Source organism: Amblyomma mixtum, chromosome 2 (assembly GCF_055824585.1).
Source record: "Amblyomma mixtum isolate Tamu chromosome 2, ASM5582458v1, whole genome shotgun sequence".
In the NCBI taxonomy this organism is placed as follows: Eukaryota; Metazoa; Arthropoda; class Arachnida; order Ixodida; family Ixodidae; genus Amblyomma; species Amblyomma mixtum.
In genome coordinates, this window is record NC_143013.1 from 164,855,331 (window position 1) to 164,878,592 (window position 23,262).

Here is a 23,262-nt window from a genome sequence, read left to right on the forward strand (position 1 = left end):
ACATAATATCGGAGCGCCTGGGGGGATGCACAATACACACAGTAAAGACACCTGGGAGAACCTGCCTAGCTCGGACCCTGACCTCCAGCTCCTGCTCGTCCAACTGGCTCAAGAGGCTGCTGGGACCCCAGACCTCGCAGTCTGCACCTGAGGCGGCGGCACCCGCCCCTTGACCTGCATGTCGAGGGGTGGGTAGATCACCCTATTCGTTGGACATTAAAGTTCGTTCCATCCATTCATCTCGCTTCGGCAGGCACGGTTTTGCGCCGCGCGTTTTCTATCATTTCTCCTCTCCTGTCCTCGCATGACAGGGATTGTCACTCAGCTCGGGTGTGACGTCATCATTCTTTAAAATTGGCACCATCCTGTCACGCCCTCGGATGCCGGCGGCCGGGTTCGCTTCCCACATAGAGCCAAATTTCGTGATCTTTTACTAATGTCTCATGACGTCATATGACAGATGACATCAAAGGGACGAATTTCCGGGTGCACATTTAGCGAGTCATTCCGCATGAACATAGCCGTCTAATGTTTCCACATCAAAACGGGACAAAGCTGTCCACTGTCCCAGGGTGCCAGGGATGATGTGCCGTTCCATTGCTTCAGTGCCTTTCCATTGCTTTCGAAGCTTCCGCTCTTCATCGATTTTGAGTAGCGATATTAGCAAAGTAGCCGAAGAGTTCTACGCAAATCTATACAGTAGGGAATGTAATCTTCAAGTTATTGAGAGAGGCAGTCGAGCACAGCGGCACTAGTAACGTGGGAGGAAGTAAAGAAAGCCTTAGGAGCAATGCAAAAGGGGAAAGCAGCTGGTGAGGATAGGTAACAGCAGATTTGATGAAGGACGGAGGAGAGATTGTGCTAGAAAAACTAAACACCCTGCATAGCTAAACAGCTGAGCGGGCAGATTTGCACTCTGCCCTCTGCCTAAAAGGAGTGCGTCGATTGCGGAGTGAGGTGGGGAATATACCCTATGCTTATACCCTTCCGAAAAGTGTTCCCAGCACTCCTTCAATTCTAGCAATGCACGCCGATTCTGAACTATATGAAATCCAAAGGCTTATAGTTACAAAGTAAATTCACTCTAGGTCGCAATATGTTCGGTACAGGCCGCACCAATCAAATTACTTTGATTTCACTAGTTTGCTAGCAGCAAATCGTCATACAAGTGCCGCTTGAAAACCGCGCGAGGAAGCGAAAGCGCATAAAAGATTTGCCGTATGTGATTTGGCTGCTCTGTGCCAAATCCTGAGGCTTCTGTCTCGTGGTATGTGATTTACGTTCTTTCGGTGCTGTGTTCTTACTTGTGATTTTCTCCTTTTATTCCTCTTTACGCGCCTAGCTTGTATGAACGCTCCGTTCGACAATATTAAAATCCTCATGACCAAGATTAACCTTCAATCTGGCACGGTCGCATTTGCTGGAGCATATACAATTTCAGTGTCCTTGTCAAGGCACCTATTTTCCCAAGTATGCCATGTTTTTCTGTACTACTATGAGGCAAAGAGAGTACTGTTACGCTAGGCTGGTTAACAGGTTTATTCCTATGCAGTGCGTGTTTTGAGGAAAACAGCTTAATTAGCTTTGCATTTAAAACAAGTGCGTAGACAGCGCTTCTCCGCCTTTCATGTGTCTTCTTTGTCTCATCGCTTCTTCTTTCCTGTGGACTTTCATTAAGAACCGCACAATTCCCAAACATAAAGTTATGGATAATTTAACAAAACTTCTGTTTGGGCTGGATGGTACATAGCTTATTTTGAAATGAATTCAAGCGCACAACAACACGCACACAAGAGGGGAAAGACACAGGACAGGCGCTAACTTCATCGGATTTATTCGCAGGTAAGAGATCAGATTATATACATAAATGGAGACATGCCCAGTAAAGAAACACATCGTCAGTGCACAATGCGTGCTCGAGATACCTGTACTCTGCATGCAAAAGATTAACAGACGTGTCACTCACACAGCCATGCCCCCTCTTCCTGATGTGAAAGGCTTCTAATAGTTCACGTGCCGTCTTATCACCGCCTCTGCCAAGTATCTTTATCTCTTTCAGCCGCGGCTCGCACGCTCTGCAGTTCGCACAATGCTCTGCCAAATGTGTCCCTCCACCCCTTAACGCCCGCAGATGTTCCCCTATTTGGCAGAGCATTGTGCGAACTGCAGAGCGTGCGAGCCGCGGCTGAAAGAGAAGATACTTGGCAGAGGCGGTGATAAGACGGCACGTGAACTGTTAGAAACCTTTCACATCAGGAAGAGGGGGCATGACTGTGTGAGTGAGACGTATGTTAATCTTTTGCACGCAGAGTACACGTATTTCGAGCACGCATTGTGAACTGACGATGTGTTTCTTTACTGGGCATGTCTCCATTTATGTATATAATCTGCTCTCTTACCTGCGAATAAATCAGATGAAGTTAGCGCCTGTCCTGTGTCTTTCCTCTCTTGTGTGCGTGTTGTTGTGCGCTTGAATTCATTTCAAAATTAAAGTTATCGTGTGTTGACCTCCTTCAGGCAGCTGCCGTGTATGGCGCTGCAATCATGTTTTTTTTTTTCATTAGACTCGTTCATGAACTTTGACTGCGTGAGCGCACAACTGTTTTTGCATGAGAACGCAATTTTATTTTGTTCTTCCCTGAACACCTTCATCTCTCGTTTTCTACCGCAGTCCTCCAAGGAGCAGATGGCTGCTCTGCTCTTTTCATCTCGCGCACCTTGGCTCCCCTGCTCCTCATCGTATTGGTTCCGAATTTCGTCGTATGTGCCATATCATTCGTCGTCACCCACGATTCGTCCACAGGGAAAGCTCTGGAACGGGGATTCATGGCGTTCTGGTACGATTCCTGGACTTGCCGAAGCGACGCATTGATGGCCACCTCCCTCCTTCTTGCGGCGTATACCGCCTACAGCGGCCTGTCCTTGCTAGTGCTGCGCGGGAGAGCTTACTACGGGCCACCGACATCTACGGGTCACAGGCCCATGTACCACATGACTGGCTTCGCATATTATGGGATCACCATGGCATTAGTTGCCTTCGTCCTTCTCGTTCTAGACACTGAGTGTGAGCCGGTGTACAGGAATCTTCCAGGGTGAGCCATTTCCATCACTGTGATGGCCTACGCAGTAACAGTCCTGCTGTACATCAAAGGTAGACTGAAGCCTTCTCCTGGAGAATGTGGTACCTCTGCAAACATTATCTTTGATTTCTATTGGGGCCTAGAGCACTACCCCCGGATCGGAAAGCGACTCGACATCAAGCAATGGACAATCTGTCGCTTCGGAACTATGTTATGGCAGCTTCTGGTGCTGGTGAGCTGGAAAGCACAAGTAGAGTCTAGTGGTTGGAACTGGTCCGTGGCAGTGACGGCTATTCTGCAGACTGTGTGTATAGCGAAGTTCTTTTGGTAGGAAGACGGTTACATGCAAAGTATTGACATCGCAGACGAAAGAGTAGGTAAGCATGCCACTTTCTTGTGATTGGCACATCAGACTTCAAAGGAGTGTATGTGATGACGTGTGGTTTTGGGTTCACGTGATAGTTTACAGACCCGCCTAGCCCATAATTAAAAAAAAACAGTGCGCTGATGCGATCCGCTCTCATGCACTCAAGATTACTTCATGGCTTTGGAAACTGAAGGCGCGATTTTCTGCAGGATTTTTTCGTTTCACGTCTTGTAGACGTGAAGTCCACCGATTTCAAGCTTTTCCTTTGGCGTGTTAATATCTGTGAACGAATTTTAATTTGCTGCAGGTCAATTTTCAGTTTAAGAGTGCATAATAATTATTTACGTATTTGGGGCTCAATTACTGCCTAGACGGAGTGGTGTTCCAGATCGCAATGAGGAATAAAAAAAAAAGTGTAGATCAACGCTGAAAAAGCTGACCCTTCGAGTGGTCATTGTAGAAGACCGTCATTCGCTGAACATAGCCATGGTTACAGCGTTTGCTAAGATCCTGATAAATTAAGGAAAATGATCCTATGATTCCGTAGGAAGTTCAAACTGGATACCACCAAGAGAAGAGATTCGAGGATGGCTGACTGTGATAATGAGCTGAAGGAACGCTCCAGCTCGTGTGGCCAGTTAACGCACCCCGGAAATCTGGCTTTCCACTGTCCCCATCCTAAACGGAATCTTCATCATAACGACCCAGCCAGCCAAAATGAGCTTGTTTTTTATTCCCAGACTGCAAATGAGGCGTGGGAGACGCGGCTGCGGAGATTCTCTGATTAGTATTGACTACTGGGGGTTCATTAAAGTGCAGTATATTGTGCACCTAAATTCATGTCAACACTGCGACTAAGGGAGCGGAAAATGCTTAGTGTAACTTTGACTGCAGACTAGATTAGGAAAGAAACGCTAGGTAATGACCTCGTGGTCGACACGAGAAGAAATGTCCATAGGCAGAGCATGCAGAAAACGGGCGAGAAAAACGATGTTCCCTCGAAGTTATCGTGAAATGGCATGTACGGAGGTTAGAAAAAGCGCACGAGTGATCGGTGGTGCACCACAAAAATGTTCCAGCTATTTTTATTAATACCGAAGATATCGGCGACTAAAAATGATGGTCTTCTCTGCGCCCTCAATTCATTCCTGCAGACGCCGCAGAAAAAAACAAAAACAAAATATTTCGACGCTGACCTGAACGTCCCATATCCCACCCATGTCACATGGAGACGCCCAATGAGGCGGTGCCCCCAGATTGTCGACATAATATCATTTGGGTCGAGGCGGTTAAGACCACTTGGCGAGATTCGTCCGAATTGGTCCCGAACAACAAATTCTGAAAAATTTCATGAATTTTAGGATCTACACAGAGCTCCTAAATTTAACTCAAATACTGATTATATTTTGAAGCAACATTTGACGGATTAGTTCCATTAGGACATAACCATCAAAATAATTCCTGGGTTTCTTTAGGGTGACGAAGTATATTGCAAAAGAGAACAGCCTAGTTATGGCATCAGTCAGGTGGGAAATAGGAAGAGGTTTGCATGATAGCAACGGTGAGCTGACCGCATATGACACAACGCACTGTTTAATAGAAGGGAGCGGGAAGTTGATCTGTCCTCAAATGAACGCAGTTAAGCTGATGATGAGAATGATCATTGCACAGCAAACGGAATTTTTCTCCTTTCATTCACATCAATGTACGCCCATCAAGGTTAGGAATTGATCCCGCGACCTCGTGAAGTCTTTCGTGCGGCTTTGAACTTGCGTTCTGACGCTGGAAGAGAGACAGAAGAACCCGTTCGGAATAAAGTAACCACGGCTGACGCAACAGCGAATTATTTTTAGGCTGTCCACGCTCGTCTTGCAGTGGACTCGACTCAGGTGTTGTTTTTCTCGATAATATTGCAATGACGCAGACGGCGTGTAAGATTAGATAGCAAGGAAAGACAGGATGGTTGGAGGTTTGTGCTCCGTCCCGTCTGTTTCTTTTTCTTCGTCTGTTGTTGTTCGCGTGGTTACAATATGCATACAAGCGTAACATTAGTGGTGTGATGGTGAGTAAGCTACCACTTAAGACGTGCAAATATTTAGTGCTGTAAAAATGACGGTGTCGAACAACTGCCTGGATAATCTTGCGAGATAGCTACCGGACTATGAGCTCCCAGTTCTGAAAGATCAAGAGAAATAACTAAATTGAAATCATAAGTAACCCCCTGTCCTCCACGCCGTAATCACGCGGCATGGCTCTGCTCAAAAGGGAAGCGAATCCAGCGCGTAAATTCATGAGGTTTAAAATTATGGCACGAGAGAAAGCAGTGCGGGAAGAAGTGGGCTAAATATACGTCTAGTTTAGGCCGAATTCGTGGCACTTGCGTGTAAAATAACACGCAGGTACCGATTTAGGTTGTCTTTTTTTTGCAGGTTTCTACCTGTGCGGATTATCCGTCTGTTTTCTTAGCCTCTTCTTCCCACTGACAAGCTTGTACATGGCCAAGAACAGTCCAGAGGACCGTCCAATCAGAGCGACAGTCCAGAGGACCGTCCAATCAGAGCGACCATCATCCTTGTCTTCGGTGTTTTGACGATGGGCCTGGTGTACTGGACAGATTACCAAAAACAACTTGTGAGGGCTACGCAGGGGGAATGCAGCATCTGGGGAGCACCCCCAAAGCTGATCCGCGCTACGTACTACGATGCCACTGGAAATCCGAAAGTCAACCTGCTCCTGGCGTCAGGTTTCTAGGCCCTGAGCCGCCACGCCAACTACATGTTCGAAATCATTGCCGCTCTTTGCTGGGCGCTGCCACGCGAAGCCTCGAGTGTGGTGCCGTACCTGTACGTCCTCTTCCTTGCCGTTCTATTACTGCATAGAAGTTACCGAGACGAGAAAAAGTGTTCGAAAAAGTACGGCCATTACTGGAAAGAGTACTGCGAACAAGTTCCGTATCGCATTTTTCCTGGCATATTCTATTCTTAGCAGCAAAAGGACCAAACTTATGTCCTCGTGTGTGCTGCACGGTTCACCGTGTTAACTGTCTAGTAACGCGCGTTTATGGCACTACGCATAAATTTCTTCTTAAAATATTTAACAACTTACTTCAACGCTTTAGCTTATCAGTCCGCACTTCTCACATCTTACCGGATGTTCTAGGTAATGTATTCCAATGGTAATGTTCATACCGAGCGAAGATATTTTGGGGCAACTTCAAACATGGTGTTGCCAGTTTTATGCATCTTCTTAGAGTGTTTTTGTATTATTTCCAATTGAACATTAAAAAATAAATTGACAAAAAAATTTCGGCACCGAATTCTAGAGCGTGCAGAAACAATTAGAGACTACCGCGGCGACCCGCATTCGGAGAATGTCAAAACATTGACGCCTCCTCTTCACTCGCCGCTCTCTTTGCATCTTTTTATTAGATTTAGACGAATTGACTAATTGTTAATTATTTAATTATTTATCTTTTAAGGAGTTAATTTTTAATGAATAGATTATGCATGGATCAATTACCCATTTTGTTGTTAAAATTCGACGCCTTAATTCTTTTTCTGTCCACATACTATATACCCATCCGAACAATTCAACACTTCATTGCTTTTGCTATCTATTAATTAATTACTCCAAATCAATGAACTGTTATTGATCGATTACTTTGAATTTCATTCAGGAAACATGTTTAAAATCTTCAAACTTACTTTTTCACTCATTTTGTACAATTAAGCAGAGCCGAAAGTTGGGCAAGTTGTGCATTGTTTACACAATTTCCTGCTATTGCTTGGTGTCTGCAATGATTCGACATTTATTTTCGAAATTTTTACTGGAATTATTGGCTGTAAGTCTTGGGCTGCTAATCATATATGAGTTCGGCTGTTGCGGGTTCAATCTATTTGACTCCTACTACAGAGGCAGAAATATTTTCGCTACTAAAAAAGCTAAGTAACAGTAGTGCTTGCAGAGTGGATAACTTGAAAGTGCAATCAATAAAATCAGTCGCACATCTTTTTAGCCGCTCTTTGTCGCATATATGCAGTTTGATCCTTCGCTCGGGTGTCTTTCCTGATAAACTCAAAATCGCAAGAGTATCCGTTGTTCGTAAAGGAGGCGATAAATGTAGCCTTAACTACAGACCTATCTCTGTCTTGCCCATTTTTTCTAAAATAATAGGAAAAGTTATAAATAGACGCCTTCTAAACTACTACTAGCAAAACGACGTCATAGTAGACCAATAGTATGGGTTCCGATAATGTAAGTCCACAGAAACGGCCTTTCTAAATATTAAAGATAAAATAACAGATAACTTTGAGCATAACTTCTACACAGTAAGATTGTTTCTTGGTTTCAAAATAGCATTCGACTCTATCAAGCATGAAATCGTACTGCAAAAATTGCCCAACTACGGAATTAGAGGCCTCTAGACTTAATTAAGAGTTAACTGTCAGATTCCAGTGCACACGGGTAGGCAAATCGCAGTCAGATATTAGTGTTATCGCATATGGGATACCACAAGGGTCTATACTTGGTCGATTATTTTTTGTGTTGTATATCAATGATATTGTAAATATTCCACTAACCACGCAAATTATCCTGTATGCTGATGCCACTAACGCCTTTTTTTTTGGTGCGAATATTGTAGATATTGAGAGGCAGGCGAATGGCTGGCTCCGTAACCTATCGGTATGGCTTGGCGTAAATAAATTAGCCCTGAACACGAACAAAACAAAAGACCAAAAAATAAATGTACGTCAGACATTCTTCTGCACTTCGGCAATGAACAAATCGAACGCGTTGCATCACATAATTTCTAGGTGTAGTCTTTCAGGAACACCTAAACCGGTCTGCACATGTCGCAAAAGTGCGAACAGATATCTCAAGATGAATTGGACTCACCTACAAACTAAAGGATTTGCTACCACCATGGTTAAAAAAGGAATTGTATTATACTCTAATACACTACCGTCTGCACTACTGTCTGCTTGTATGGGTTACGACTATAAAAACAAATCTCGAGAACCTACATGTACTACAAAAAATTAGGAGTCACTTTGGCGACTAAAGTGGTGCAAGGCGAAAGCCTGAGTACAGCATTCTGCCACGAATGTGGTTGTGAATGATGATTCAAGTGCTGCCAGCGAATGACGCGTCCATTGGCTGTCTGCGTGTGTTACTGATGTGTGGTTCACATGTTAAGCTTCGCCTGTAAGAGTGGAACGCGACAGCGTCTTGCAACGCTGCCAGGGAGTCCACAGAACGCCATCGCCAATTCGTCTGTACGCCTTGCTGGACGGTAAATTTATTTTTTTTTTTGAGGAAAGGAAATGTATCTCTCTCGCATATCTGGGTGGACACCTGCACCTCGCCGTAAGGGAAAGGGGGAAGATGGGAGTTAACGAAGACGCCGTATTAGCTAGACGCGCCTTTGTTCATTCCAAACCATTCAGCTGGCATTACGGAGTGGCTAGCGTGCTCGTATCGCACTCCGGAGACCCTGGTTCGATTCCCCAACTCGACCAATTTCGTTCTCGGTTTTATTGATTTATGCGGTCTAACTAGAAAGGTTAATTAGGCTATTTCATATTTATATTATTGTATTTCTATCCATCGTGTTCTGTCATTAACCTGTCAAATGTTGGAACTGTCTAGGATGTTCGACACAGCGTATATGAAACGAGCAACGTCTTACTGAGTGGGGAAGTGCGTGGTGGTGGAGGGAACGCGGCTTCGTATCTTTTTTTTTCAGCAGCGTCTTTTTTCGCGGACGCTGCTGTCGCTGCGACGCGCGTCTTTCTTTTCTTTTCCTCGTTCTTCTGATCTCTTCATTCTCCTCTATCTTAATTAGGCTAATTGATTAATTAAGCAATTAACTAAACTCAGTCCCACTTAGTTGGAGCATCACTATACGATCCCTTTGATTGGTTGCATGGTTACTAGCCAAAGTACAATTGGCCCCATTTGAAATTCGCGCACTGTGACGTCACGAGCATTTCGACCAATTGAAAAGCGTGACATTTTCTGTCGACAACTCCTGCTTACAACGATGAGGCATTAAAGGCTTCCGCCTTAAAACATTTTCTGCGCCAAGTACAAAATGTCCCGCGGCTAACTCACTCAGCCCCGTTATTTCAAAAACACCGAATCCTGACTATCACAAACATCCTATGCAAAAAAATAGCAGTAGCCATATACACTCAAATCAAACAGAATGCATCATCGTCTATAGAGAAAAATGTTCATAAAGAACACATGTATAATCTCCGGCATACCATTTATAACGAAGACAGGATTCGTACAAACTACGGAACACAAAAGTTAACATCAGATTCCTGACTTCTTGAATAAGCACGCCATGGTTAAGACTATCATTACTGACAGTTCTTCAGCTCAAGCCTTTAAAAAAAACATTAACACATTTTTTTGAGCACACAATTTTGACCATTTCCTTTTTTTCCGGGTTCTAAGTAGACACCAGATGGTTTTTGTTATGAATATGTTTTATTGTACCTGCTTGTTTATTTTCTTTGCCTATAAATACATGCCACTTATTTTAGCTGTTTCTTTCCTCCTTATATGACTTAGCCCTGTATGCTATGCTGTCTTATTATGCTCCTTTTATGGTGGTGTTTACTGATCAAAACTTTGTTCAATGACATGACTGTAACAGCTGTTGAGTGATATGTTTGGGAAGGGCGGTAGGGAGCCGACACTGAGTCAGGCATTAATTTGTATTTATATCTGCCTCTTAGGCACCTTATATTGCTGCCTGAATAAAATGACTTTGACTTTGACTAACTAATTACCTAATCCCCTTAGTGACAATTTTTTTACGCATCATCCTCGCACCGTCCTCTATCGATCACAACCATTCGTTTGATGCTACCTCTTCTAAGAACGTCACAACTGATGCGGACACGTTTTGAGGACATGTTTTAGTGAGAGGAACCCGCCGACATAGCCTACAAATGATTTGGCATTAAAACGTCAGATTAATTAGTTTTTCTTTTCATGTCTGCTATAGATGAGTTTTCTTCATGTTGAAAAGACCGTTTTAAAAGCGGCAAAAACCCAATGTAACCAAGCGCTTTCGCGACGCGACAGCAGCGTTCTCAAGCGCTGAATTCATGAACACAGCCGCGTTCAGTGCGGCAGCGAGTATCACGGTGGAAGAACAGTGCAATAAGTGCTGGCGGCAAAATTAAAATTCAAACCTGTGACCGGACCGCTTTTAGTGCGGGAAAGAGCAGGGCCAACGGTTTCCCGAAGGAATACAATGCCGAAATAAAACACCCTTCCCTTGGGACCAGTGTGGCGTTTGGTCTAACCAGCTAAATGCCTAACTAGCGCGCATTGGAGGGCCAGCATGCCAACATACAGTAAGTTAATACGGCCGCCCTGGCTACTGGACTCCTGGAACAAAGAACGACCCTACCCACCTGACCTCAAGCAGGTCTTCAATATGGCGAAATAAAAATTTTCTGTCCTCCATAAATCAAATCCGTCCTTACACAAGTGTCTTTCTATATCATAGTGTTGAATGCTGCTTTCTGCCTCCTACTATGCAATGGCTAACTGTTCATCTGAAAGAGCACACGGCCGGAAAGAACAAAGAGCGGATAACCATCGCAGCCGTCTGCAAGCAGCAGGAGTGTTGTTACTCTGCTTGACTAGAATGGAAAAGTAGCCCACATCAAATGTCCCAATGGCATTTACACCGACACTTTCAATAAAGTGAATAAGTAGGAATCTCTACAGTCTTCGCAGCTTTCAGAGATGAGCCTACAAGGACACTAGTGAAAAATTATAGCAAATAAAAGGGGCCAGGAAGAGGTTCCATTCAAGCTTGTCCATATCAGTCTGTGGTACCGTCTCCTTTTTTTTGCGCTAGACTTTGCGGCGTTTAAACTGGCACATTAGTTCATCAACAACCTTTAGTACTGGTAACTATTTGAAAGTATCCCGTTTCTAACAATTGCCGCCTTTAAAGATGATGAGGTTCAGTAGCTACAAAAGTTCAACATCGTTGTCGCCACCATTGAGAGTTATCACAAGCAAAAGGCGGAGATATGAAGATATTGTGAGCAGTGTATGCGCCTTCGTCGTTTTCATCTATCGGGCTGCGACTTCATCTTCATTCACCTTTGAATACTCATCATCCTTGCTTGGAGTATTCGCTCGGCGAGCGTCTTTGGCACTGCGTTAGAAAAATTCTGGTCCGTGAAGTCTTGCTTTTCACATGCTGGAGGTGTCGGGTGGCAGAGGGTGGGCGGGAGGAACCTGGGCCTTCGGCGCTCTTCCCTCGGGAAGTGACGGTTAGAATACACAAGCGGCAAACGGCGACCGGAACGTAGTTTCAGGGAGGAGCAGGGAAAGAGGCAACGGGGGAACCAAGGTTCACCTCCACCGTATGTAAGGCGATTGGAATGCAAAACATTTATTTCGTTAGAAAACGCCAAGTGCAGATGATCCGTGCCAGGTAGCTCCAAGTCCACGTCTGACAGCGACCTCAGTAGCCGATTCAATGGCCGGGGTTGAACGCCCAGGTCTGAGCTGACCAACGCGGCTTCCCATTGGTTCAGAGTAGAACATTGAATTAGAGATTCTGTTGGCAGCTCCTCATTACAGTTCCATAGTATGTAATGGTAAGTGGCTATTTGGCCTCATAGTGTACATTCCGGGTCGTAATCACATGGATAAAATTTTGATAGTAAGTAAGCTTTCATGAAGGATCGCATTTGGAGTCGCCTCCAGGTGGTATCGTGCTCCTTATCTAAGGTTTTCTCCGGAGGGTCGAGGATCCTGCTTCTTAGTTTAAAATTAATAGCAATGTCAGGATATGACGCTTGGCCGTTCTTCGAGAAAATCTAAGTACCTCGTGCCCTGTTCGCCTGACAAATACAGGAGCTTTGATGGGTGCCGCTTTGTTACTACGGTTCCCCGAATGAGCCGACACTCATATGAACTCAGTAGCTCTGTTTTTTTGTTTCACGCAATATGTTCATTTCTGCCTGAGAAATTGTGCCCGCCGCATGACTGCGTATAGTGAATTTAGAGACGCTTAGTATAGTATAAGCATTGTTGTTACTGATGACAGGAGCGATATCCTCTTCTCCTGCAGTTTCTGAGGATCTCGTTTAGTGCCGGAGACTATCAGTCTGTCTTGCATACTCAGCGCCGCTAGTGCGAACGCTCGTTGCAGTAGGTATTCTGCGGCTACATGTACCGCTTGCTCATGTTGGCTGTGCGCTCTGTGTGAAGGATTTGCCCTTGCTTTCCTTCTCCCCTATTGGTTAGCAGTATGCATATTCTTAGGTTAGGAGGGTAGATGTGTAGGCCAGTTGGTGAGACATCAAGGAGCTAGACACCGCAGCGGACACGAGACACAGCTTACCGCCCTGTGTCGTCTTCATTCTCTGTCCCGTGTCCGCTGCGGTGTCTAGCTCCTTCATATTCTTATGTACTGGCGTGAATAGTATTGTCTGAGCGATGCGTTTAGGTATTTGTGTCTTCGTATCTAGTAGTGGCACTTCGGTGCCTAGTCCTAGGCGATCTACTATGGCCCTTGCTGCTTTGTTGAGGGAAAGGAAATTTTAGAGCTGCAGTTCGTTAGCAGTGATGCAACCTCGTATGCATGTCTAATCATAGCCTCTATTTTGGCTTTACCCTCTCTCTGCTTTACCCGTCATGTCTTCTATTATTTCTACAGCTTGTTGCAGGGTATCCTCCCTCTGACCATTACTGCTAATTATGGTCCAAAAAGTGATATCACCTGCATTATAGTGTGTGTCAGCCCTAGGAGTGCTGCTAATTTAGGCGGAATTTCATTTAGTGAGATATTAAAAAGGAAAGGCGACAGGACTGAATCCTGAGGCGTTCCTTTACCCAGCCTCCCATAGGGAGTGATTCGATTTCTCCCGCTGCTAGCTCTGCCGTTCTGTTACTTAAAAACGACTCTATGTCATTGAATCTCCTTTCTCTTGGGTTATTATTCAAGAGATCTCTTAAGATAGCATCATGCATGACGTTATAAAAAGCCTTGTTTAAATTCAAGCAAATTACGCCTATGGTTCCTCTGCCACCTTCTGGGTCTATTATGTCTGCCTTCAGCTGCAGCACAACATCTTGGGTGAAACGATTCGCCCTGAAACCTATAGCATGAAACTTGGAAGTAAATAACTGACCTCGGCGCATTTATGTAGGTGGTTGAGAACTACCTGCTTCATTAATTTTCTTAAGCAGAATACCAAAAAATTGGGCGTGGATGCTCTAAATGGAACTTATTGCCTGGCTTTCGAATCAGTGTTCTCTTTGCATGTTTCCATTATTGTAGAACGCTTCCTTATCTCCAGTACCTGTTCATGTGATCAGTGAGAGCTCTCACTGTCCCCGCGTTCAAGTCTCTGAGCCTGTCAGGTCCGGCTTTGGAAGTCATGGCTAGCTGCCTCTTGGCAAAGCACACCTCCGCTTCCGTAATTTCGGCGTATAATTCCTCGTTTGGTGTCCCGCGATTATCTAGCTGCGGTCCTTCTGGAGCTGTGTTTCAGTAATTATCTCGTAGTTCTATTAAGAACTCCGTAGTTGGCACTGGATACTGATGCACAAATCTCATCAGTTGACTCCACTGAGTTCATTTGGTTTGTTGGGGGTGAAGAAGGTTTCTCAGCGGATGCAAAGTCTACTTGTACTAATGCTGACCACTCATGCGGTCACAAATCTGCCACCATTGTTTGTGTTGAAGCTCTAGAGTATAAATTTTAATTTGTGTCTGTAATTGCGTTATTCTCTTTCAAGAGTTGTGTAGTGTTTGTTCTTCTTTCAGCGGTTTTGTAAGCTGAAATGTGCTTCCAACATGTGCAATAACGTAGTCTCAGCAGCTTGTCCCTCTTCTTCCATTGAAATTACAGCGGTGGTAGCTTTAATATCTATTTTTAGTAGTTCCGCCCACTCCGCGATGTTTTCAATTACTGTGTCAGTTCTTTTTAAGTCTCTGAACTTGTCCTAGTCCGCAATTTTTCTTTTTCAAGACTGCTTTATGGTATGTTGTCTCAGAGGTGGTAGATGCAAAGTAATGGTCTCTACCTAGCGTGCGCCCTGTGTTAGCCCATTTAAATTTCGCATGTTCCTGACCAGGGTGAGTTCTGGCAAAGTGTGTGTAGTGTTGTCTTGGGATTTGTTCATGATAGTTAGACTCGTTTTGGACTGCCTGCCATGTTTCCTTTGGGGCTAGCTCTAGCCCATCGCCATTCCGGATGTGATACACTAAAGTCCCCTACTATTAATAGCTGAGCTTGAGTCGCTGGTTTGCAAGTCTTGATAAGTAACTGCGGTATACCGGTGCTCTTATCTTTGCGTTGGCTGTATACATAAAGCAGAAACAAATATGTGTCTCCTCGGTTCTTTCGGGCAATCTCAAGGAGGACGTAGTCTACCTTCGAAGTTTCGATGTTATGTTGTTTTGTTGTAATATTGCGCTGCATTGACACGGTGGTGGACACGCCCGTGACGGCGCCGCCGTCATAGCCGGGCGGTAGATATGCCTGTAGAGCCCGGGAATATGAACGCGCCACCAGCTTCTTCCATTGCACTAATATCCTGCGGACGTTGTTGTGCTTTCATGTGAAATTGTAGATTCTGTCGTTTGCGTCGAAAGCCTCTCCAATTGCACTTTCATATTTGAATTTCTTGCGGGGGGGCTGTATTATTCATGCAGTTTTTGCAGTGATGATTGTAAGCCATTCTCCAGTGCACTCAGAGCCTCCATCACTTGTTGCAACGTAGTCATTACCTGTGTTTGAAACGTTCTAAATTCCACTGTTAAGGCATATACTTTAGCCTCTCTGGAGTAGCATGCTAGGCTGATAACTACGCAGACTTCTCCTGTATTCATCATAGTCTGTGTCTTTATCCCCCCTTAAGACTCTACGTTTAATACTTTGACCTCTAGGTTGCCTACATTGGTCTTTATACTATCCCCCCTTTTGGTAAGTGCTTTAAAGATAGCCTTAAGGGTTCCCGTGGCCTTGGCTGGCTCCGGTATATCACCTTCACAGGCTTCGGCAGCTCCTTTGCTTCGGGTATTCTTCGCGGGGGGAGGGGGACAATGTTTTCTTTCAAGCGCGGTGGCAGAGACGTTCCCCGAGTGAACAATCCAAGCGATGTCAAAGAGTATTCAGAGGCGAAAGAGAACGAAGTCGCAGCCAGACAGGTGAAAACGACGAAGGCGCATACAGTGCTCAAAATGTCTTCACATCTCCGCCGTTTGCTTGTGATAAAGGTCGCTAGTGGCGACACCGATGTTGACCTATTCTGGCTGCTCAGCCTCACCTTCATTAGAAGACAGCAGTTGTATTTAATTCGTGTTTGAGAGGCTAGGATATGGTGTCATTGATTGAAAACGCTGTGACATTGTATTCATCCTTGCCATGATGCTTTTAAATCTTGGTGGACAAATAAAGTGTTTGTCAAATAGAAATTCATTTGCAGTGATCGGTCCTTTGCGCCGAACACACCACAAATCCAGTAAGAGGTACAAGCAAAGCTTAGGTGACAACAAAAGTTTTACGTTGTTCTCCTAACTGTCCGTTAGCAATTGGCAAAGTCTTGAAGACACAGGCAGGAATGCTGACCTGGTGATACACCAAGTCACACTCTGTACGTTTGTATTTCAAATCTACCTTAGAAAATGTAAAGAGAGAGAGAAAAAACTTTATTTACACAGGAATTCGGGGCACGCCCCAGGGTCCTCGCACGACCCCACTGCACTCAAGTGTTTATGTTCCGAAGGTCACTAACACTGGCAGCACGGCCGGTGGCGATGGTCTGCACGGCCGGGTCCTCCGAGCGCAGCAGGGTCGCCCAGTCCTCCCAGGTCTTGAGGTTCTCTAGGTCCCGCGGGGGAGGATCCGCCGGGCAGACGGAAATGATGTGGAGGGAAGAGGCGAAGGGTTCTGGGCATAGAGTGCATGCCGGTGTGGGGAAGGAGGGATGAGAATGGGCTAGGTTAAGGGGTGAAGGGAGCGTGTGTCTGTAGTCTGCGCCAGAGTGTTGCGTGTTTGTTATCTAGGGAGTGGTGTGGCGGGGGTAGAGCTGGCGTATAGCTCTGTGCGCCTGGGTCAGCTCACTGAATGAGTGCATGCGCTCCTTCGTGAATCCCCGATCAGAGGTCACCTGAGCCCGGTTTAAAGAACCTCGGGCTAAAACGTTGGCGGCCTCGTTTCCGGGATTCCCGGAGTGCGCGGGCACCCATATCAGCTCCACTTGGCGAGGCGGGCGTGCATCGGGCGAGTCCAGTATGCCAAAAGCAGGGACATGGACTCGGCCTCGAGCAAAATTTAGAATCGCAGCTTTAGAATCGCTTAAAATGTACCGGGCTGCCGTGCGGGTGATAACAAGTGCAATGGCGCCTTCCTCTGCAGCTTCTGGGGAAGTGTCTGGAGGGAGAGGTAGTGTCAGGAGAGCGGAAAAAGAGGAGTCCACCACAGCTGCTGTCGCTTCATCACCCGGGCAGGCAGCGTCCAGCCATACGGCGTCCGGCTGGGGGCCGTACGCTCGATGGAGTGCCTTTGCACGGGCTCTGCGGCGCTGCTCATGGTAGGACGGGTGCATATACCTCGGGAGCGGCCTGCTGAGGAGCTCTTGGTGCAGGGATCGTGGGATGGCGAGGAGGGTTGGGTCGTTGGCCCGTTTTTTGATTCCGAGGGTGTCCAGGATATACCGACCTGTGGAGGTTTGTGCGAGCCAGATGCATTGGGCCTGTCGGTGGGCCTCCACAAGTTCCCCGAACGTATTGTGGAGGCCGAGGCCTAGTAATCTGTCTGTGGGTGTGTTGAGGGGAAGGTGAAGTGCTAACTTGAATGCCTTGCGAATCAAAGCATCCAAAGCGTTTATGTCATGTATGGATAGTTTTATGTATGGGGTAGTGTACAGCGCACGGCTGAGGACAAGGGCATGAATGAGGCGACATAGGTCGCGCTCCTTCAAGCCTCTATAACGTCCCAAAACCCTGCGGATGAGGTGCGATATCGCGCCTACAACCTGCTTGATTTTCTTGACGGTGGTGGTGTTTTTGCCATCGTTCTGGATGTGCAGGCCCAATACACGGAGGGTTCGAACCTCAGGTACAGGGTCACCATTCAGTTCAATGGCAATGGGGGAGCAGGGGCAGCGGTGGTTCTTAGGCCGGATGAGGAAGAGTTCGGACTTCTCTGGGAGCAAGACAGTCCGATGGTCCGTGCATAATTTTGAGTGAGGGTGGCTGCTTCCTGTAAGGTGTTCTCTATGTCTCCGTCACTGCCGTGAGGGGTCCACAGGGTGATATCGTCGGCATAAAGAGTGTGCTTCAGGTGGCGAATAGTTGCCAATTTTGGGGCGACGGGGATGAGGGTAATGTTAAAGAGAAAGGGGGAAAGGACGGACCCTTGAGGGGTGCCGATAATCTGAAGAGTGTAGGAGGGGGATGACAGAGGGCCGAAGTGTATCTCAGCTGTGCGGTCAGTGAGGAATGCTTGAATGTAGGCATACGTGCGTGCACCCACATTCAATGGGGATAGAGCAGTCGTGATCGCCTGATGTTCAATGCGATGAAAAGCTTTGGAGAGATTCAAAGCAAAGACTGCCTTGGTGTGAACCGGAAGAAGCTGGTCGAAAATGTGTGAGAGTTGCAGCATGGCGTCCTGTGCGGATAGATGGGGGCGAAATCCTACCATGCTATGCGAGTAAAGATTGTTGTCCGCCATGTGTCTTGTGAGTCTCGCTAACACAACATGCTCTAGGAGCTTCCCGAGGCTTGAGGGTAGCGAAATCGGGCGAAGGTTTTGAAGTGTAAGTGGTTTGTTGGGTTTAGGTATGGATATTACCTTCGCGTGGCGCCAGGACTGCGGCAGGTTACCCTCCCTCCAGCACTGGTTGTAGTATTTCGTAATGTGGGTGATCGATTGGTCATCCATATTATGGAGCATGGAGTTTGTGATTTGGTCTGCACCAGGTGCGGAGTTGGCGCGGAGAGTCAGGAGGGCCGCTCTGACTTCCGTCTCCGTGATGTCGGTGTCGAGTGTTGGATTTGCTTGTCCTGTGTAGTGCGGTAAAGGTATGGGGCCGCCTGGAGATGTGTACATGGTTTGAGGTGTGTCTAAAAGGGTGTCGGGATCGTCAATGTGTTCATGTGTGAGATGTGTCACGTGGTGCTGTGTTGCTGATTTGGTGCGCATGGGGTCAATGAGGTGTCGGAGGAGTTGCTATGCGCGTTTGCTGGACAGGTTTCCGGCGATGCCGTCACATATCTGTCCCCAGTTGGATTGGCAGAGCTCCTCAGAGTGTTTTTGGATTTGTGTCTGCAGCGCTTCTAGCCGCTTCTTAAGCGTTCTGTTGTGTTTGTTGCCTTCTCCTGCGTTCTAGGATGCTGTTATAAGCCTCCCAGAGGTGGGCTAGGCGTGTGTCAAGGGAAGGTGTTTTGGTTGCAGTTTCAATGTCTCACGTGTTGTGGTGAACGTCATGCTTGAGTGACTGCACCCATTCGTCAATGTATGCGATGGGAGTGTCTGGGAGGGCGGTGCGTGCAGCGCGAAGTGCATCCCAGTTAATGAGTTTGTGTATTGTATTTGCGGGACGGGGCGGTTTGTACAGGACAGTGATTTGTATAATGTAATGATCACTGCCCAGTGTATGTTGTGTTCTGCTGCAGGTAACGCCGCGGATACAGCGGCTCAGCGTCAGGTCAGGACTGGTGTCTATGCTGACACTGTTGCCGATCCGCGTAGGCGTCTGAAACGTGTTGTGCACAGTGAGTTGGAGGTACTGCAAGAGCAGCCAGAGCCTGCGACCTCGATGTGTCATGGTTGTGTATCCCCAGTCAGTATGCTGACTGTTGAAGTCCCCACCGATGAGTAGGAGATGTTTCTCTGCTAGATGGTGTAGCTTTCCGCAGAAGTGATTCTAGCGGGGCCATCGGCAGGAACGGGGGGTAGTATATGTTTGCTATAAATATAGAAGGAAGTGAATGTGTGTGATGTATAAGTTCTGTGATCACACAAGGCGTCTCAGACGTGTTGTGATGAGTTTTGTAGGCGAGGCTGCGGTGGATGAGTGTGGACGCCCTGGGTGTGTTAGTGGTATCCGAGTGTGTAGATGTGTAGCAGGGGAAGGTTGCCCGGTGTGCAGTCTCCTATAGAAGTAGTATGTGGGGCGTGGGTGTGGTGGTGGGAAGGAGAAGTTGCAGAGGCGCGCGCTTGGCCCAGAAGCCGCGGCAGTTCCAAGTTAAAATGGGTAGATAATTAGTGCTCGCCCCCGCCATATTGGATGATGGGGGGATCGAGGATGGAAGTAAGACGGGTGTCAATTGGTATGTGTGGCTCAGGATAGGTGGTTTGTGTTTGCGGAGTAAGGATGGGGGGAGTGGAGGGGGTTTGAAGTCGGGTGAAGCGGTGGGTAAGATTGTGTTCCAAGAGCTCCATCTTTTTGTTAAGCATAGTGTCCATGCGGTGCTCAAGTTTTTCGGTGAGGGTGGCGACAAGGTGATTGAATCTGGCCTCGAGGCGTGCGTCTAGCTCTTTTAGTTTGTGGTCAAATTTGGCTTCCAGTGCTGCTAATTTAGCGTCTATTTCTAAAATGTAAAGCGTCCGCTTGCTTTCAATGGTTGCGTTATAAGCTTGTAGAAAACAGAAATCGTTCTCTTTTCACGTCAGTCGTGCGGGACTTGTACAAGAGGAAAAATATAAAGCCGCCACGAGTTCTGCTCTAATCGCTAATCTATCCTTCCAGTATGAGTGCACGCCATATGATGGTTGTAGGAAAAAGCAGATGACTCGATCGTCAGGCTTCGAGTTTTTACTATTAAGTTCTTAATTAGTGGCCTGTTTAGGCTCAAAAACCGTACAGAGCTGGGCCAGTTGGTTCAGGGTAGAATTTGAGACATCAATTCAGAGCACAAAGAACACACGGACAGAGAGAGCAGACAGCACGCACGCCGGTGGTGTATACTGCACCACCCAACGTCCGTTGTGTCTACTGTCTTCGTGCGTGCATTTTTTTGTGCGTGCATTTTTCTTATGTGCTGTCTCATCAGTTGCAAAAAATTGAACATAACTTTCTAAGATCTTGGCAGCGTGTTTGGACAAAACATTTTCGATCCTACTGATTAGTCACCACATGTTCGTTATGAGATGATTTTTATTATGCAGCGTATGATGTTGAGAAAGATCTGAAATTCGGTCTTCGATCGAACCTCTGGCCTTCTCAGTGCCGACCTATGCTCCAGCGATACAATCCCCGATGAATATAGGTTACTGCTGTATGAGCTGCTTGTTTCAAAAATGAACACTACCTTTAACTGAATCTCTGCTCCTTTCGCTCACAGGTTTGGTTTGGTTTATGGGGTTTAACGTCCCAAAGCGACTCAGGCTATGAGAGACGCCGTAGTAAAGGGCTCCGGAAATTTCGACTACCTGGGGTTCTTTAACCCCTTACCGCCCGGTGTATCATATATGATACACACCAAACTTCTTCTCATACCGCAGAAACGGAACTAAAAAATTTATCTGCATTTAGCGGGAATCTACATCATGTCTTGCAACTACACCGGCGGTGGCTCTATCTCTCGAAGTTGTTTTGAACTTCATTTCTGTTTCCAAACACGAGGACGCAGCGTCGCAAGTTAGTGCGCACCAAGTTAGTAAGTTAGTCCTATGTTTTTTGTAATTCTGACGCATACTCCCGTTTTAAAAAAATTATTAACGTAATGAATTGCTCCTTCACTTCATCTGAGCACATTTTTATTGCGCAAAACCTTTTCATTACGCCGTGAGGGCCACATTTAGGCCTGTATCACATGCAGTTAGGGGTAATTTTTGTGTGTGAAAACGCTTGGCATTTTTTTTTAGAGAAACAATAAATTTGAACTGTGATTTGCATTATTTGCGTTTGGCCGACGGTGAGGAATCCTTTTTTCTATATTCCAGGTCATGGATGTCGGCACGAAACGTGGAGTCCGGCTGATGGCGTTAGAAGCAGCGATAGTGAGCTGTCAGACGACGACGAGGAAGAAATTTTTAAGGCAAAAGCCTTTAACGGCTTATACTGTCGTGACCAAGACGTGTTAGCAAATCTGTCCGCGTTTAAGATTGGTCGGAATGGTCGTTACGTCACTGCGCGCGAATTTTCACGGGTGTCCAAAGAAATATGCGAGACAGTTACAAATAAAATTTCGTTTTGTTCATTACGGCCCCTCTTTCTCTTTCTTCTTTCACTGCACTACCTCCCTTCCTGTACGATGTGGTTCAGGTGTCACCGAGGTGACAGAGAATTACAGCGCCATTTGCTTTCCTCAAAAAGCGTTGCTTTTAAAGGGCAACGCATCGCGCCGAACGGGCGGTGGCGTTCCGTGGACTCCCTGGCAGCGCTACAACACGCTGTCGCGTTCCACTCCTAAAGGCAAAGATTAGGCGTCATTAATTGACAGATAATTAATGCACCAGCAGAATGTGGAGTTAACAGTCGGGTAGCAGAATGCAGAACTCAGGCTTTCGCCTTTCATCATTTTAGCCGCTAAAGTTCCCCGTAATTTTTCCGACCCAGGCGCCGCCCCTCCTGGCAGAGTCGTCCGAAAGAGAGGACGATAGTGAAAATGAAGCCCCACTGGCAGCATTGAGTACTCGAGGCAAAAAAGGCCCTCTCAAATGCCCGCCGAAGTGGACAAAAGCCTGCCTTACGGGGGACTCAAAAGAAATAGAGTTCACTGGTAGCGCTTAGATGCCGTCAACTATCACAGACCTTGTCACACCCTTACAGTTCTTCAAATTTCTTTATCTTGTAGAGGTTTTTGAGATAATTTGCGAAGAGTCATTTGCGAGATCTGTTGGACTCAATTTTCGGCTACGATAGGATCAAAATATGGTCCAAGGAGTGGTACCGTTAGATCTTTCACTTGACGGGCCTGACCGTGGTGAATGTCTGGCTGCTGTGGCGAAGACAAGGAAGTGCCAAAGCTGCCCTTCTTGAATTGAAGTCTGCCGTCGCAGAAGGACTCTGCAAGGCAGGGAAGCCACACTAGAGAAAGCGCGCAGGGCGGCTAAGGTCGGAAATTGAGACGCTCATCCACTCAAAGAGAGGGCTCCGCTCGTGCCGCTGCCTACTAACACATAAGGTGTAAATGTAGCCTTGCTCTAGCTATCGGAGCTCTCAGCACATCGACGACTTAGACGCACAGACAACTGAGCAAAAACAAAAATTGGATCCCTTGTGCCTCCAACTGTCCTGGCGCCGTATTCTATAAGCTGCTCATTTTGGAATGACCATATGGCGTCCGACTGATCCACTATGATTGGTCAGTCAGATATGTCCGCGGCTTGCAACCGTCTGTGGAAAGCAAACCGGCCATCGGGCAGAAGGCGACCGGCCCTCACCGTTCACTTCATATCACAGTCATTGGCAGCTAGTTGGCAGGTCCAGTCGCCTGCTGTTGGCAGAGTGCTAGGATGCACCCCCCCAGTACTCGGCTGCGTATCGCAGTCAATGTAAAACAATGGTGAGGTCCTCTCGGCAACCACCAAAGGGCCGGGTCGGTTTACACAGACGACTGAAAGCCACGGGTATACCCGACTGATCAACAATAGAGGACCAGACGGCCGCGAAATGGCCGTTTTAAAATGCACAGCTTATACTATAATACTGCCCTGTTGTATGGGATTGCGCAAAAAAGACACAACCAATCAATGTGACAATGCGAGAGCACATCGAAGCAAAGTGGCGTAGGCGCTTGAGTTATCTGAAATTGGTGCTTCGCATTGTCCCCGATAACACTCGCGGTCACTCGCTTCAGCTCTG

General features: G+C 46.6%; 1 protein-coding gene and 1 pseudogene across 1 annotated transcript in view; both read left to right on the plus strand.

Annotated features, from left to right (window-relative positions):
• The window catches only part of LOC149361470 (uncharacterized), a 441,205-nt gene that overhangs the window by 116,159 nt on the left and 301,784 nt on the right, over positions 1-23,262 (plus strand). The window lies entirely within an intron of this gene.
• LOC149361472 (uncharacterized) lies at positions 179-21,569 on the plus strand (annotated as a pseudogene).